This window comes from Carassius auratus, chromosome 41, assembly GCF_003368295.1.
Source record: "Carassius auratus strain Wakin chromosome 41, ASM336829v1, whole genome shotgun sequence".
NCBI lineage: Eukaryota > Metazoa > Chordata > Actinopteri > Cypriniformes > Cyprinidae > Carassius > Carassius auratus.
The window spans coordinates 24,001,417-24,021,635 of record NC_039283.1 but is presented as its reverse complement, the minus strand read 5'-3'; the positions used below and the strand labels follow the sequence as shown (position 1 = coordinate 24,021,635).

At 35.5% G+C, this 20,219-nt stretch overlaps 1 protein-coding gene across 1 annotated transcript in view; it reads right to left on the bottom strand.

Annotated features, from left to right (window-relative positions):
• The window catches only part of LOC113059357 (protein naked cuticle homolog 2-like), a 38,018-nt gene that overhangs the window by 6,686 nt on the left and 11,113 nt on the right, over positions 1-20,219 (bottom strand). The gene's annotated exons all lie outside the window — the stretch shown is intronic.

Genomic DNA, 20,219 nt, shown 5'->3' with positions numbered 1-20,219 from the left:
ATCGACGTACAAATCCCAACCTGCTCACCATTACACACGTATATGATTTTACTAAAGAAGTCTCTTCTGCTAACCTAGGGTATATTTATTAGATTTACAAATACAGTCAAAATTGTGAAATATTATTACAACTTCAAATAACTGTTTTCTATGTGAGTATATTGTAAAATGTAATTTATTTATGTGATCAAAACTGTATTTTCAGCATCATTCCTCCAGTCTTCAGTGTCACATGATCTTCAGAAATCATAAAAATATGATGATTTACTGCTCGAGAAACATTTCTGATTATTATCAATGTTGAACAGTTTTTGCCGCGCAATATTTTTGCAGAAACCGGATTCACAGATTAATATAAAGTTGAAAAGATCAGCATTTATTCGACATAGAAATCCTTTTTAATGTTATAAATGTATTTACTGGCACTTCTGATCAATTTAATGCATCTTTCATGAATAAAAGCAAGATGTGGAACATTAGTGCGTTCACATAACTAATTTGAACAACTTTTTAACTTGTAACAATTAGTAATTTACTTCCCTTAAAATATATTTTAATTTGTAAAAAAAACAAATGCAGTTGATATGAAATTTAAATGAGATCGAAACACACTCGTGCAATCGACCAATGAGAAGCTCCGAGAGGCGGGTCCAAACATGTTTTCTAGAATCCAATTAGCTGTATCGATTTCAAACGGATCCGCCTTCTTTAAAGTCACATGTCTGTGAACTCATTACCACCCAGCACAACAGATGCATTGCAGATCTGACCGCCCTCTGCATTTTAAAGACTAACACATGGTATTTTACCCATAATGCCATTACCCACTGAGGCCCTTTTTAAGCAGCAATGTGTGGGCCATATGCTTCATTAAGAGAGAGCTGGTTCCAATCCACAGCTGGGAAAAAAACAGGCCCTGGTTTCTTTATTGTCTGCTTCTTACAGAGTGGCTTCAAATTTCTAAAATAGTAAGAAATGAACACTGATTCAGCAGGGACGCATTCAATGCATCAAAAGTGGCATTTATGTTGTTACAACAGATTTCTATTTTCAAATTAATGCTGTTCTTTAAAATTTTCTATTTATCTGTGAACCATGAAAAATAAAATGAGTCACAGTGTCCATAAAAATATTCTGTTTTCACCACTGATTATAATTAGAAATGTTTCTTGAGCAGTAAATCATCATATTAGAATCATGTGACACTGAAGACTGAAGAAATGATGCTGAAAATACAGCGGAGCATCACAGAAATAAATTATACTTTAACAGATATTGAGATAGAAAACAGCTATTTACAATGTAATAATATTTCAAAATTTTTACTGTATTTTTAATTAAATAAATGCTGCATTGGTGAGCAGACGAAACTCTGAAGACGAAAAGAAAACGAACTCAAAAACATCGAATTAAATAAAAAAAATTAAATTAAATTCATGCATTTTAGGCGCTTTTATTCAAGCTATCAATTTTTCGCTATCATGTGTTCCCAGGGAATCGAACCCCCAACCTTGCGCTTGTTTACGCAATGCTCTACCACTTGAGCTACAGGAACACTAAACTTAGTTAACCCCAAACTTCTGAACAGTAGTGTATGAATGTGTTGCCAGTGTGTGAAAGACAGTAGTTGAAGTACATCTGGCTGTGTAGTGAGAGTCGGACAATAACGTCCCTGACACAATCTCATTAACGTGCTCAGATCCAGCGGTCAGCTCTTGTCCCGAAGCATCCACAGTATCTCACTAATGTTGTAATCTCTGCTTTGGTCTTGGCTTCTAGCTAACAAAGAATACACAGGAGACTCGCACTTCCTAGAATCAGTCAGATTGGTCAAAAAAACAAAAGACGACGACTATTGCAAAATTGCTTATTTGTAGCATTTAAGCATGCATACAAAATCACAGAAAGAAAAAGCTAAGCATTCAGAGACTATATTAAAAATAAGTTATGCACGCATCTCTAAGTTCCATTTCATTGATGTGCTTTGTTTCGGGGAGCGTGCTGATGAATAACACCGCACCAGTGTGCCACAGATGGCCGAAGGGCTTTTACTCCAGAGCCGGGAGACTTTTCACCCTGAGGTCAGATGTGAGGCAGAGGCACAGTGTTTTCTTGGCAGGACATGAAGCGCTTCAGAGGCATCAGGAACAACAGCTGTGAAGCGAGTTTCTTCGCTCATCTGCGTCAGAGGCTCGGCCAGACGTTTGAAGTTCCCCAAGCCTGTAAATCACAGAAAATCTCCTAGACTTGTCCAAAGCTCCCATTTGCTAATCTCAGCCACGGCCCTACTGGAATACCGACGACCCGATCGACTATTTCAGCTCGTCCATTCCTGCGCTTATCTGCTTCCTCTGAAAGTGTAACACTGCTGGAGAAAATTAGACTCATTTCATCAAACGAGCTACAGGCCGAACGCTTCTGGTGTTCGGATTCACGAGGAATTACTTGTCATTTACTCACAATCTCTGGTTTTAACACTTAATTTAATAAAACAGTTGCAAAAATAAATTAACCTTCTTTCTGTAAGTAGACTCATCTCTGTTCTGGATGAGGATGATGACTGTAGAGTGGTCTGTGAAATTCGGCAGCTCTTCAGAGGTGCATTCATGTGTGTAAAGGGAAAAGAGCAGCGGGGAGAGCACATATCCCTGGGGGGCGCCAATACTGACAGTGCACAGCTGTTTGGCATGAATTTCCCCAGTCTCACTAGCTGTTGCTGACAGGTAATTGTAATTGGTGATGTCTTTCAGTCCTTTCTAAACTGATGCAGGGTCATTGGCATGAAACTGATCTTCTCTGATTTTCGGAGTAGTTCCTCTTAGCCACTCTGATCAGTGTCTATGGTCTGTTTTGGAGAAGACTCTGTCCTCACTCCTCTAGTAATCTTCTTTGGCCTGACGTAGCTGTCTGAGTTTTGCAGTGAAACAAAACTGTTTGTCGTTGTTGTAAAAGTTAAATAAGTCCTGGTAAAATCGCACATTTCCTCACAGATGTTACCGAATCCGTGAGCGCATTCAGATCGGTTACTATAGCTTTGAGCAATTATGAGATAAAAAGCAACTTACTAAGACACTAAGTGACAACTAAAAGATAAAAGTCAAATTTATGACATACTAAATCATAGTTATGAGGTAAAAAGTCACAATTATGACATAAAAGGCTAAGATTATTAAAATACGAAGTCATGACTATGAGATCCAAAGTCACATGAGATAAAAAGTTGAGGTCACAATTACAAGATACTCAGACGTAATTATGAGATAATAATGGCATTATCAATATTATGACAAACACTTGCACACAAATGCACATAAAAGGCATTTGCTGATCCCAATCTGCATGCATCAATTGTTTCACTGAAAATATCACACTAGTTCCCTGGTTTTTGTCTCGTTGCAGTCAGTCTTGTGCAGAGAAAATCAAGTGAATCCAGAGTGGTTTATGTTCACACGATTTCATTTTTACATCGTTTTCTAAATACATTCGGCTGTTTCTGAGCCACTTACACACAGCTAGCTAACTGACTCCTAGCCCTACAGTACAAGGCATTCTCTCTAAATCCCGAAATCCTCCAGAGAGCCTCTCTGAAACCTCTAGCAGATGTCTTTATGAGCAGCCCCTCCTCATCCTGGGACCGCAAATGTGCCGCACACTTGAACCTCAGCAGCACCTCTCAAACAGCTTTTACGGGCCGCTCTTAAATGGGAGCTGCAGAACACTTTCTCAGACTTTCAGTGTGGTTTGTGTGTAATATTTAAAGGTTAGTATGAGCACAAGACACGGAGTTCAGTGAGACGGTGTGGTTTAAATTGAGTAAATCCAGCTTAGTTATTCTAGAACGTCAAACAACTACATTGCTCGAGTTATTTAAAAAAAAAAAAAAAAACGTAACTGGTTGTATTTTTACTTGAAAATCACATTGGCTTCTTCTCTAAATGTGGAACCATGCTTTGATAAATCAATAAAAAAAGACAGTTATTGGATAAAGAGTTTAAAGTATGATATAAAAAAGTAAATATGACAAGTCAAAATTATGATATTCTAAGTAGTAATTATGATATAAAATGTAAGTTGTAACAAAAAATCAAAAAGTATTGATTCAATAATTGAATTATGATATTAAAAGTTGAAAAACTGAGATACTAAGTCATAATAATGTTGCAAAGTCAGAATTATGAGATACAAAACCCTAATTATGACAAAAGTTAAAGTCGTAATTATCTCATAATTATGTACGCCATAATTTTGACCTCCTTTTTAACTTTTTATATGATTCCAAATTTATCTCATAATTATGACTCAGTCATATGTTGAGACACTATCTTCATGACAAACAAAGTCATAACTTTGAGATAAAAAGTTGAAAATATGATATTAAAAAGTAATGTCATAATTATGATGTGAAAATCATAATTAACAATTGGAACAAAAGATAATTAGAGAAAAAATCATAATTGTCATTAAAGTCATAATTATGATACAAAGTCATTATTATTATGTGTCATAGTTATGTCATAGAGGTAAACTTTTTATATCTCATAATTATGACTTAGTATGACATAATCTCGTAATCTCTAATTATGACATTAAAAGTTGAAAAAAAAGTCATAATAATGCAACCAAAAGTCATACGAGTCATAGTTTTGACATAAAAAGTCGTAAGTATAACAAAGTCAAAATGATGAGACTAAGTGATAATTAGGACAAAATTTAATTACTGTATCTGACATGATTTTTAATTTCAGAATTACCTTTTATCTCATAATTTGAACTCAAATGTCATAATTATGATTTACCAAAGAATGATTTTTGGGGGGAACTAGTCTTCCATGAACCAACATGAAGTGCCTTCAACACATTTTACTTCCATAATCTGATGCATTTTTAAGTGAAATCTGAAAATTCAACAGAAGAAGATATATATGGCGGAACAACTGTGAAATGCAATTTTACTTTGATGAACAAATGCATCTTTAAACATAATGGAGGGTTTAAACATGCAATAGTAGCATGCAACTTTCCACTATGTGTTGCATGTTCCAAAGTCACTATATCCAGTACACTAGTACTTCATTCATAATTTTGGCCAGTAAAATGTATTCTACACCTACACAACATCTTATGAAAGAGTCTGGAGTTCAGAAATTGTGCCACCTTAATCATAAGATCCAACCGCATGGCGTCTGATCGCACCGCAGATTAAAAGCCCTTTAAGAGCTTGACCCGTATCCGTTCTGGAGAGTGTCTGACATACGAGTGTTATCTCTCTATTGCCTCATCTCTTTAACACACACACAAAGAAACAGGCTCAAATCCAAGACGTGAAGTTCCTCACGCCTGTGACATCGGCCAGGGGTCACTGGCAGGTCAACTGTGACCCGCTCCTAAAAATACACACATGCTCCTCCGCGGGAAGTGAAGGCGTCTGGAGATGGAGTGGAGCCAACAGACCCCTGGTGTTAACCGCACACGGACGGACGGATCAACACGATGAAACCGCAGGAATATAAAAGAGGTCATGAAGAAGAGACTGTGGATGTAGATACATCTCATTGTTGCGGTGGCTTCCTGATAACACTAAGGTGAAGGTTCATCTCATCCATCACCTGTTTATGAAGATCAGTGGCAGGAAGCTACTCTGAAACTCTAGTGTGTTACAACAATAACTGGCAATGATATTACACTTAAAATACAGTGAAGAGCATAACTGAACAAAACACATGAATCAATGAATCTTTAAGCCGGCTCAGTTCAACTGATTCACCAAAAGAAATAAAATTAAAATTAAAAAAAATTACAAATAAAATACAACAACAAATTAAAAATAAATGCAACAAAATAACATATTTAAAAAAAAAAAAAAAAAAAAAAAATATATATATATATATATATATATATATATATAAAGGTTCAGCTTGTCCATAAATTATTCATGTACTTTACTGGAACTTAACCTACAAGTCAAACTGCAGTTAACTATAATAAACTAAAACATTTTAAATATGTATCAATCAAGTAATGTTTTAAAAATATGTTTTTTTGCAATCAAAACTGCATTTAACTGGCACAAAATGCATGTGATAGCAAAATGTAACAAAATATTTAAATAAAGAAAATACAGAGATTCAAATCAATCAGAGAATCTTTTTTCTTAACCCAGTTCACTGAAATGAATCATCCATATAAACAGATTCACAAGAAATAATAAATAAAATAATAAAGTAAAAAAGAAATAAATAATAAAGTAATAAATGAAATCAAAAATTAAAATAAAGTGAAACAATAAAACCGATAAAAAATGATTAAAATGAAATAAATAATACATACGATTAAATATAAAATGTAAAATAAAAAAATAATTAAATTAATAAATAAATAAAAATTATAAAATTAAAATACATGATAATAAATACATTTTGTAAAAAATAAAATAATACAACAAAATAAAAAATTTCAGATATATTCTCTGAAAACAAGTCTTATCTTACACATTTCTGCTCGTCAGGTAAATGTCTAAAGAAAACTGGATATTTTTACCGGACCCTAGTCAAAAATACAGATAATGATCTGATCTCAGCTGCGCTCGGGAGACCCTGAGGAGCCCAGACACACAAAGATCAAAGGTCTCCACCTTCCCTGTTCTCCACCGCCCCGTTCCAGAGATATTTACTATGAAACGCAAGACCGTGACAAAATCTAGACTAAACCCAGCTGTCTACAGCAAACACAGACGACCTCCAAACACTGCTGATTAAAACAGAATAAAGTCAACTCACCATCAATTTCAACACAATTTGACAGTAAAACATTGCTAAGCTAATGATGCCACACTTCAATAAGCATCCAAAATACATTACAGACACAAAATACTTCATATTTAACTATGTTGATATATATTTTCACCACTGAATGATTTATAATTATACAAATAATTAACAAACTAAATCTAATATGTACATCCTCCAATGTGGATGCTTTGGAGTTCGTCATTGAAATTCTGAAAATAAAATGTAAAAATTTGACATGGGAGTATATTCAATTTTTACCGTTGAATGATTTACATATTTATATATATAAGATATATATACACAACTGCACACTTCACCATTAAAGCATCAAGAGCTGTAACAGACAGAGAGACTTTTAAGAAACCACTGGATAGAGCTGGCACAGAAACAATGATGAGGAGAAACAGGAAAACCGAGCACTTCCCAAACATGTAAACCTGGAGAATGAGAACGAGGTGAAGAGTTCAGACGTGCTGATACAGGACTGATACCATCAGACAGACCCCTATCAACACACAGGAGAAGATGTGGAGTGCGTCCTGAAAAACACCTCCACACGTCTCTGGAGACTGAACAAGGTCAAGTTTACTGCATCTTGGGTTTCTAAACGCCTCTGAAACAACACAGCGTGAACACAACGCTCCCTCCATATGACCTGTCTCCTTCAGACAGGCGCAGGGTTAAATATCCGTCTGAATCAGTAAAGGAGGAGTTTGATGTTTATTTCTGCAGGTCAACAGCGCGTGAAACAGCAGACAGACGTTTGAAGTCACGCTGCCTGTGGAGGAAGTCACCGAGAGAAAAGAGAAACCGTTTGTTTTCAGGATAGAAATCGAAACAGTGGCGTCTTTCAGGCCGTTCAAACCCTCATCCAGTCCTCGTCTCGTGATGAGATGCCCGCGTTTCTTCAGAAAAGAGTCTGTGGCTGTTCTGAGAACCACAACAGACTGTAATCGACTGAAAAACCAGCTCCAGTCTCTAATTCATCTACAGTCAAGATACTGACAGTAGCTACAATACAAGCCACTAATATATGAAAATATATAAAAAAATAAAAAATAATATATATATATATATATATATATATATATATATATATATATATATATATATATATATATATATATATATATATATAAAAGCACACACATTTATCATTATATATTTATTGTATATATATATATATATATATATATATATATATATAATATTTCTATACATATTGTGTGTATATATTTATAAATATATATATTTATAAATATATATATATATATATATATATATATATATATATATATATATATATATTTATAAATATATATATATATATATATACAATAAATATATAATGATAAATGTGTGTGCTTTTATATATATATATATATATATATATATATATATATATATATATATTATTTTTTATTTTTTTATATATTTTCATATAATATATATATTCAAATATATATATATATATATATTTTTTTAACAATAATATATTACATTTATTTATACATTTACATATATTTATGCTAATTTAATAAAATGTTATTATGTACATACGTATTTATTATTATATTATTTATATATTTACATACATTTATTATTATATTATTACTATGTTGATTTTGTTTTTATATTACATGATCGCATATATATTACAAAATAAAATATTTATACATATGCATTTACATTCATATAATTATAAATCAATATATATAAAATGTAAATATACATGCATTCATTTTATTTTATATTTATAGTATATTTCTATAAATACATCTATATATACACAATAATTAATTATTTATTATTATATTATGTAATTTAATATATTATTATTTATTTACATTAATACACATATATAGATATGACATAACAGCAATCCATTTACATTCTCATTTAAAGTGACCAACAGTATTAAACAATTCAGATAAAAAAACGAGTGATTATTTGATAGTCGTACATCAATAAACAAAAAAAATGCAGATTCATCTGAGCAGCGAATCAAATGAATCAGTGAATCTGTTTTTTTGGGAGTCCTAAAATCATTTCAAATAGCAGTCAAATGAAGGAAACCCAAACACACTGACTCATTGAAATCAATCTCATTTCCCAACTCTCCATACTGCAAAATGCTAACAAGTTAGCAGCGTCGCTAGTTACTTCACGAATTACCCCACAACACCGACAGCTATGGTTTATGGTGTCTGTGCTTCATAAACAGTCAAATCACATTTCGTTGGTCCCTAAATTTCAAAGACCAACCCGAGCGCTTCTCTTAAAACACAGGACTGCTTCAATCCCAAAATGCCTCGTGAAAGATAATGATTTAAACATTTGATTCTTGCGGTGGAGCCACATCTGGAAGTGGCTTTTGATGGAGCGAGTGCGTCCAAACTAACAAAGGCCCATTCGGCAGCTATTCCCGATCCGAGAGGAATTCTGCTCCGACTGCAGCCCCAACCCCGCGCTTTGAAGCCGCCGGTGAGTTTCGACAGCTAACCACTTTCAGATGTGGCCGTGTAGTTTTATGGCTTGAATAATAGCGATACCTACACATGTGCGAGCTAGAGGTCCACAACGGGGAGAAAATCTGCTTCCATTCACTCCTGCTTTTCTTATGTCACAGGAATATCCAGTTCTCACCGTTTCTGAACGCCTCCAACTTCAACACTTCACAAAAGTGTGTCGTTTCTGAATGCAGCAATGTGCAAGCTTCAAGCAGCCTTACTCGTTAATTCTGTTAACAAAGACAAACCTTTTTTTGCCAATGATTGAGACTAGACGACACTGAGAACATCACACACTAATTGTGACTATATCAGCATTAAATATTGAAGAGGACAACAGAGACTACAATTTAGTATTAAAAAAACTTAACTTCTCTATATTTGCATCAACAACAAAAAAAAAAAAAGAAGAACATATTTTCTGAGTTGTGTTTAATTAATCTTCAACGCAGGCAAAATAAAAGCACTGATGATCTGAAAACATTGACAAACATGTAATTTCACAGAGACCCTCATGATACGATACGATACGATACATGGCTCACGATACCAAAAATATCATGATACATCAATTCTATGACAATCAATATACATTTATAGACGTAGTACAGGTTCTCTCTCTTTAATCAAGTCCTAACTTCTGAAAACTAATAATTTACTCACGCTCAATTTATTTTAAACCTGAAAGAGTTTCTTCTGTTGAACATAAAAGTTATTTTGAAGAATCAGTTTCTGGTCCCCATTGACGTCCATAGTATTTTGTTTTCTTCTATCAAAGTTAACGGGGACCAGCAACTGTTTGGTTACACAAAATAAAATAAAAATTTGCGTTCAGAACAAGAAAGAAATGAATACAGGTTTGGGACAACATGTGAGTGAGTAAATAATGACAGACTTTACATTTTTGGGTGAACTTTCCCTTTAATGACAAGCGGCAACATGGTTAATACAATTAGACTGCTGTCACTTTAATGCTGTGTTCACACCAAACGTGAACAGAGTGTCAAATTCGCGTCTAGTTTGCCGCTTGAACATTTTGAGATCATTCGCTTCATTCGCGCGTTAAATTAACTTCGCAAAAAACGCAAATTCGCGTCATGGGGGGGCTTCTGCTAGCTGAGTTCACGCAGCATTTTCGACCGCCATTTTATTCGGATAATTTTCAAAATATTACTGTCATCGTGTAATGAAATGTAGTTTTAAAAGTATTTCAGGTGAGAATGTAGTTGTTTTAAACTCAAATATGCGGTTTATTTATAAAGACGGGAGCTCCGTCATCATGTATCCGCCAAAGTTAAAAATTTTCAACTCGGGCGGCAGACGCGAATTCGCGTCAAACACTTAAATGCACAAAAGCACCATTCGCGCCTAACACGCGTGTCGCGCGAAACGCTCAATTCCAGCGTCAATTCGCGTCATTCGCACAAACTAGATGCGCGAATGAGGCGAAATCGCGTCTTCCGCACCGCACTAAACGCCTCGTTCGCGCCGCGAGACCTCCAGACGCACATAAACGCGCCTTTGCATTGACTTAAAATTGAAATCATTCGCGCCAGACACTATATTCGCGCTTGGTGTGAACACAGCATAAGAGCTACATGCATATAATATTCAGTACAGGCACGCATCTGTTTTTTCTCTCAACGGTTTTAAGGACAGCATTTCAGAACAGCACACAAATTAAATGTTTAACAGGCAAGGCTTTAAAGCACATGCAAATAATGCAGTTTTTTGTTGATTTTGTTTGTCCAATCAATGGCATAAAAGCCGACATTGGACATTGGTCCAGACATTGGACTTAAACTTGGCTGGGGCATCTATTATTTAACTCCATTAAAATAGTAAAGCAATATCACATGAGAAATAAGTGCAATATAACACGAGTGCTATTTTAGTCCCAAATCTTTTTTAGATCTTTTAATCCAAGTTCATTTAAATTACCAGACTAATGAACAAACAACAAATGCACTGACTGCCTGAAATGAGCTTTTAATCAACTAAAACAAAAACAGGACAGGTTGACTAAACATGCTATTAACTAAAAAAAGACACAGGACTAAGACTTAATTAAAAAACGGACTAAATGAACACTAAAGAAAGAGATGCATTGTGTGAAAATGCACAAGATTCGTGTCGTTTGTTTCTGGCTCGGTGTTTGTTTAAGGCTCAGACAGGAAGCTGGGTTTCGGGTGTCTGTCTGTGGCCGTCCGTCTGGGGGAATGTGGAGAAAGGATGAGGTTTCTGAGGCTTTCACAAAAGGAATCTCTTTGAGGCATTATTACATAAGCAAACACTGATACACCACGTCTGAAAGCGACACGGTTAGAGTTTGAATTATCAGATTTACGAGCCCGAGTGTCTGTTTGCAGCACCTGAGCAAAGAAACACAGGCTTTTCTGTGATCAAACATTCAGAATAACAGCGTCTATAATCCCCCGTAACATACCACAAGCAGAAATATCAATCGCAGAGACTTACGAACAATATGCATCGCAAAACACAGCAGGAAAACTGATGGAAAAACTACAAAGCACATTATTACTCACTTTCATACTTATTAAGAGTTTGGGTGATGGTCTGAGATTCTGCTTTATAATATTGGTTAGACCAGTTTAAACTTAATATATAAACATAATATGAATATTTAAATAAACCCTAACCTAACATACATACATATACACACACATTATTATTATTATTATTATTATTATTATTATTATTATTATTATTATTATTATTTCTATAATTTAAATTCTTCATATATATATATATATATATATATATATATATATATATATATATATATATATATATATATAGAAAGTGCAACATATAAATATATAATTATTTAATTATTTTAATACATTTATTTATATATGTAAATAAGTGTACATATGTATTTATTATTAATATTATTAAATTAAGTATTAAATATACTGTTTTTAAAAAATATTTACATTGATTAATGTTTATATTAATATTTGTTATATAAATATTTAATATAAATATTCATAAACATATATTTATATTATATATTTTACATATTTTTATATTTTAATATATTTATAACAATTTTATTAATTAATTGCATTTATTTTAAATATTTATATAAATATATAAATAATTGGACATATGTATTTATTATTACTATCATTAAATAATGTGTTTTTATTTATATTTTTATTGTACATTTATATATTATATACATTTATATATATTTCGGAAATCTAATGCAATCAGCTGAACAAAAGCAGAAATATCAATCTGAGAGAAACATGCATGCATTGAAAAAAAAAATATAAAAATGTGTTATACACTGCTTTATAATATTAGTTTGATTGTTTTGAACTCAAGTGTTTCATCATCTGAAGCTATTTTTACACTAATGTCAGACTCATCATATTTGTATTGTGAATAATCTCATCTTCTGAGTTTTTCCAAATAAAAAAGATTTTCCTTCGTTGCATTATGCAAAAATAACTATTGCTTAATTCACACACAATCCGTTGTTTCTATGAACATCCCGTAAAATAACTATTCTGATATAAAATGACTCGTACTGTGATATTTGGTCAACAAACATTTTAACTTTGATTGCAAAGTTTTTCCAAATGCCTCGTCATGAAACAACTAATTAAAACACAGGTATTCAATTAATACTAACCACAGTGCTAAATAAATAAATCAAATATTCCCCAGACTGTGCTAAGGCTTGCAAAATGTCAGTTTGGATAAGTTTTCTGCAGCGGTTTATATGGAAACATACCTTACACACGAAAATGCAATAACCTCGGCGTCTCCTGCTGTTTGCCTTGGCCTAGAGCTGCACGAGATCAAACGCTGACTGCCATCCAGCAGAAAAAGTCACCGCACAGGAGTATTTTCTTTCCTTCTCCTGTAAGCGACGCAAAGTAAACGGCTGCCATAACATCCACCACAAGCGCTCCATTTCCATTCACTCATTCGGCGTAGGCCGTCCAAGATTAGGATGAGTTTGTTTCCTCATCAGATTTGGAGAAATGTAGCATTGCTTCACTTGCTCTGCAGTGAATGGGTGCCGTCAGAATGAGATCTGATAAAAACATCACAGTAATCCACAGCATTCCAGTCCATCAGTTAACATGGAGAAGACAAAAGCTGAAACAAATCCATTAAGACGTTTTTTACTGTAATAAAAGTATATAATCCTTAATAACGTGAAAAGTGTTCTGGTTTGAATCAGGAGAGAAATCTGCACAGATCAAGCACCGTTTACAAGCCAAAACATATATGTGGTTGGATTTTGATGTGAGAGACAACAGGAGATGCACTTTTTCACTGAAGGAAGTGTAACTATGGATTATTGTGGATTATTCATTCTGACGGCACCCATTCACTGCAGAGGATCCATTGGTGAGAAAATGATGCAATGCTACATTTCTCAAAATCTGATCCAGAAACAAACTCATCCTAATCTTGGATTGAATACATTTTTGGCAAATATTAATTTCTGGGTGAGCTATTCCTTTAAAGTCAAGATAAAATGCCAAAACACAGCGCTTTCCAAATAAAACATAAAAAAAAAAAAACCCTGCAGCATTCATGACAATCTGTTAAAAGATAAGTAGAATGTGCACTGATTAATAGTCGGCAATAAAACCAAGAATGTGAAAGTACATAGACTCAATTCTGACTTTATGTTGACTTTAAACACAGCTTGAAAACACTTAACTGCCTAATTATGAATAATTGCACGTCAAAAGCCCAGAATAAGGAAAAGGCAACGTTATTGGCATCTGGAGGAGATCAAACAGTCATCTCCTGATGGCACCTCAGTATCTTTGAAGCCATGAACACTCAACCCGCTCAGAAAGAATGCTTAGACAAGGAAACCGGGGAACGTAAGCAAACACCTTCAAAGCGTCTTTCCCAGCATAAATATCTTCGAATAAATAAACATACAATCCGCCTGCAGTGTTCAAATGTCTTTTTCCATGAAACAAGGGCCATGAAAAGTGAGAGGAGGAAGCGGGGAGGAGGAGAAAGAAAAAGATCTCGCTCATGCAGTGTAAAAGTTCTCATGCTCAAACACAAATAAATAACACGCTTTTAACAACAATGATGATACAATCCTTTTATTTGCATGCTGAGTCACTATTGGGCTTCTTTCTAAGGTCTATTTGCATATTGAATTGACCTAATTTAGCAACATTTTGGCAACTACACAAATTCAGTATGCAAAGAGGTAAGAAAGATGATTGATCACAATTAAGTATGCAAATATTACGTAATAAATATTATTATGATGACATCATCACTGTTGATCATACATCAATAGCTATGTTTACAATCCGTTTTCTAATGTGATTTCTGGCTCAATTTAACAAAAAGGCCTTTATTTATCGAGTCAAAATTGCAAGGTATAAACTCATAAATTCTGAAAGAACAAAAAAATTAACTGTGAGATATAAAGGTCTGAACTGACATAATTTCAATTAGTCAGAACTGCCGGTTTTAAATCTTGCAAATGTACAATTCAGATTTTATATCCTGCAATTTTTACTTTTTTCGCAGAATTTACATGTTTATATCTTGTGATTCTGACTTTATATCTCACAGTTCTGACTTTATATTGCAAACCAGACTTTATCTCATAATTCTGACTTTGTATATCACAATTCTGACTTCCTCTTGCAATTCTAAGTTTATTTTGCAATCCTGACTTTATATCTCATAATTCTGACTTGATCTCACAATCTTGACTTTGTATATCACAGTTCTTACTTCATATCGCAATCCTGACTTTATATCTCATACTTCTGACTTGATCTCTCAATCCTGACTTTATATCTCATACTTCTGACTTGATCTCGCAATCTTGACTTCATATCTCATAATTCTGACTTGATCTCGCAATCCTGACTTTATATCTCATAATTCCGACTTGATCTTGCAATCCTGACTTTATATCTCATAATTCCTACTTGAGCTCGCAATCCTGACTTTATATCTCATAATTCCGACTTGATCTTGCAATCCTGACTTTATATCTCATAATTCTGACTTGATCTCACAATCTTGACTTTGTATATCACAGTTCTTACTTCATATCGCAATCCTGACTTTATATCTCATACTTCTGACTTGATCTCGCAATCCTGACTTTATATCTCATACTTCTGACTTGATCTCGCAATCTTGACTTCATATCTCATAATTCTGACTTGATCTTGCAATCCTGACTTTATATCTCATAATTCCGACTTGATCTCGCAATCCTAACTTTATATCAGGAAAAGGCAGGAAGCTTTTAAGTCAGGAGACCAAAGGGAGTACAAGAAAGCCCGGTATGAGCTACAGAAGTCCATCAGAGCTGCAAAGAGGGCGTATTCTCAAAAACTTGAAAGATTTTACCTAAGTAACAACACGCGCAGTATGTGGCAGGGAATCCAAGCAGTCACAAACTACAAGGAAATAGTACCTGCCACAGATCCCCTGGATGTCACCCTCCCAGACAGCCTTAATACTTTCTACACCAGGTTTGACAGAATGAACAAAGACACTCCTTTAAAAGCCCCCTGCAACCCCACGGACACTGTCTTTCAGGTGACACCCACACAGGTCCTGAAAGCTCTGAGGCAGGTGAACCCCCACAAGGCTGTGGGACCAGACGGCGTCCCTCCCAGAGTCCTGAAGGCCTGCGCAGAACAACTCACTGGTGTGTATGTAGACATTTTTAACTGGTCTCTAAACCAAGCAGTAGTCCCCCGTATTTTTAAATCCTCCACCATTGTACCAGTTCCAAAAAAGCTAAATCCAGCCACCCTGAACGACTTCAGGCCAGTGGCACTCACGCCAGTCGCCATGAAGTGTTTGGAAAAAACTGGTTCTCACACATATTAATCACATGGTCCCGGACACGATCGACCCCCTCCAGTTCGCCTACCGTCCCAACCGTTCAGTGGACGACGCAGTGGCCTTTGCTCTACACCATATCCTGCAACACCTGGACAACAGAGGAACATATGTCAGAACGTTGTTCCTGGATTACAGTTCGGCTTTTAACACCATCCGCCCGGGCAGGCTGATTGAGAAGCTGACAGACCTCGGCGTCCCGACTCCCACCTGTAATTGGATCCTGGATTTCCTGACTGAAAGACCACAGGTGGTGAGGATGGGAAGGAAGGTGTCTGCAGAGCTCATCATCAGCACAGGATCACCACAAGGCTGCTGTCTCAGTCCTAAACTATTCACCCTGTATACACACGACTGTATCTCCACCCAGGACAATACCATCATCATTAAGTATGCGGATGATACCACCATTTTGGGCCTCATCAAGGGGGGGGACGAGTCGGGCTACAGGAGTTTGGTGAACGACATTCTCACATATGGTGAGGTGAACGATCTGTGCCTTAACACAGACAAGACAAGAGAAGTAATCATGGATTTCAGGAAAAACCCACCCCCCCTGCAGCCCCTCATCATCAAGGGGACTGAGGTGGAGAGGGCCGACAGTTACAGATTCCTGGGACTGCAAGTAACATCAGATCTGAACTGGACTTTGAACACTGCTGCCACAGTGAAAAAAGCTCAGCAGAGACTGTATTTCATCAGGCTGCTTAGAAAAGCTGGTCTGCACTGTCATCCTCTCACCCAGGTCTACAAAGGACTGATAGAGAGCATCCTCACCACAGGCATCACTGTATGGTATGGAAACACCACACAGACAGAGAGGAAGGCTCTGCAAAGAGTCATAAAGACTGCAGAGAGGATTATCAGAACAGAACTCCCCTCCATGGATACAATTTACACACAGCGTTGTCAGAAAAGAGCAGAGAGAATTATCAGAGACACACTACATCCAGCTCACTCCCTGCTCATTCACAAAAACTGTACATACAATCTCAGGCACAGACGAGCGGACAGCATTATCACAAACAGATCACGTTTTTATAAGAGCTTTTTCCCAGCCACAGTGAGACTCTTGGCCAAAACAAAATGAACTACTGTCTATAGGGTCTGTGTAATATGCCTGTGTACTTGATTTATTTATTTATAACGTAACTTTTGCATTATAATATTATTGTTATTTCTGGGGCCTGTGTAATATACCGGTGTATTTTTATTTTATTTAGTTATTTATAACGTAACTTATTATTGTTATCTCTGGGGCCTGTGCAAGATGCAATATACTAGTGCAATTCAGAATAAAAATCTACATTTTATGGGTTTAGTGCAATTTACAATGTATATGTGTTATAGATACTGTAGATTTATGTTTTCCTTGTGTCTTTTTAAACTTGACTTGACTCTCTGAGCAACAACCGCACAAGAGTTCCTATGTGTGCAAGCACAAATGGCAAATAAAGTTCGTGAATCTTGAATCTTGAATCTTTATATCTCATAATTCCGACTTGAGCTCGCAATCCTGACTTTATATCTCATACTTCTGACTTGATCTCGCAATCTTGACTTCATATCTCATAATTCTGACTTGATCTTGCAATCCTGACTTTATATCTCATAATTCCGACTTGATCTCGCAATCCTAACTTTATATCTCATAATTCTGACTTGATCTCGCAATCCTGACTTTATATCTCATACTTCTGACTTGATCTCGCAATCTTGACTTCATATCTCATAATTCTGACTTGATCTTGCAATCCTGACTTTATATCTCATAATTCCGACTTGATCTCGCAATCCTAACTTTATATCTCATAATTCCGACTTGATCTCGCAATCCTAACTTTATATCTCATAATTCCGACTTGATCTTTCAATCCTGACTTTATATCTCATAATTCCGACTTGATCTCGCAATCCTAACTTTATATCTCATAATTCCGATTTGATCTCGCAATCCTGACTTTATATCTCGTAATTCCGACTTGATCTCGCAATCCTGACTTCATATCTCGGAATTCTGACTTGATCTCGCAATCCTGACTTCATATCTCGTATTTCTGACTTGATCTCGCAATCCTGACTTCATATCTCATACTTCTGACTTGATCTTGCAATCCTGACTTTATATCTCATACTTCTGACTTGATCTCGCAATCCTGACTTCATGTCTCATAATTCTGACTTGATCTCGCAATCCTGACTTCAGACGGACCCAATTTATATTAAGTGGCCTTAACTACTATGTACTTACATTTTAATTAATAATTTAGTACAATGTACTTATTGTGTACATACATGTTTTTACATTGTACTTATATTTAAAAAAATGACATGTAATTACATCTGTATTTAATTTCTGTAATTACATTTATAATTACACTGTTGACCCATACTTTACACCTTAACCCACCCTTAAACTTACCCATACCTCCAACCCTCACCCTAACCTTACCCCTATCCCACCTCAATAGCAGCAAAAGTGTTTTACAATACAATATGAACACAATAAGTACATTGTACTTATTTTTTGATGTAAGTACATAGTAGTTAAGGCCACCTAATATAAAGTGGGACCACTTCAAATCTCATAATTCTGACTTGATCTCGCAATCCTGACTTCATATCTCGTACTTCTGACTTGATCTCGCAATCCTGACTTCGTATCTCGTACTTCTGACTTGATCTCGCAATCCTGACTTCATGTCTCATAATTCTGACTTGATCTCGCAATCCTGACTTCATGTCTCATAATTCTGACTTGATCTCGCAATCCTGACTTCATATCTCATAATTCTGACTTGATCTCGCAATCCTGACTTCATATCTCATAATTCTGACTTGATCTCGCAATCCTGACTTCATGTCTCATAATTCTGACTTGATCTCGCAATCCTGACTTCATATCTCATAATTCTGACTTGATCTCGCAATCCTGACTTCATGTCTCATAATTCTGACTTGATCTCGCAATCCTGACTTCATGTCTCATAATTCTGACTTGATCTCGCAATCCTGACTTCATATCTCATAATTCCGATTTGATCTCGCAATCCTGACTTTATATCTCGTACTTCGGACTTGATCTCGCAATCCTGACTTCATGTCTCATACTTCTGACTTGATCTCGCAATCCTGACTTCATGTCTCGTACTTCTGACTTGATCTCGCAATCCTGACTTCATGTCTCATAATTCTGACTTGATCTCGCAATCCTGACTTCGTATCTCATACTTCTGACTTGATCTCGCAATCCTGACTTCATGTCTCATAATTCTGACTTGATCTCGCAATCCTGACTTCGTATCTCATACTTCTGACTTGATCTCGCAATCCTGACTTTATGTCTCATACTTCTGACTTGATCTCGCAATCCTGACTTCATGTCTCATAATTCTGACTTGATCTCGCAATCATGACTTTATATCTCGTACTTCTGACTTGATCTCGCAATGACTTCATGTCTCATAATTCTGACTTGATCTCGCAATCATGACTTTATATCTCGTACTTCTGACTTGATCTTGCAATCCTGACTTCATGTCTCATACTTCTGACTTGATCTCGCAATCCTGACTTCGTATCTCGTACTTCTGACTTGATCTCGCAATCCTGACTTTATATCTCATACTTCTGACTTGATCTCGCAATCCTGACTTCGTATCTCATACTTCTGACTTGATCTCGCAATCCTGACTTCGTATCTCGTACTTCTGACTTGATCTCGCAATCCTGACTTCGTATCTCGTACTTCTGACTTGATCTCGCAATCCTGACTTTATATCTCATACTTCTGACTTGATCTCGCAATCCTGACTTCGTATCTCATACTTCTGACTTGATCTCGCAATCCTGACTTCATGTCTCATAATTCTGACTTGATCTCGCAATCCTGACTTCGTATCTCATACTTCTGACTTGATCTCGCAATCCTGACTTTGTATCTCATACTTCTGACTTGATCTCGCAATCCTGACTTCATGTCTCATAATTATGACTTGATCGCGCAATCCTGACTTCGTATCTCATA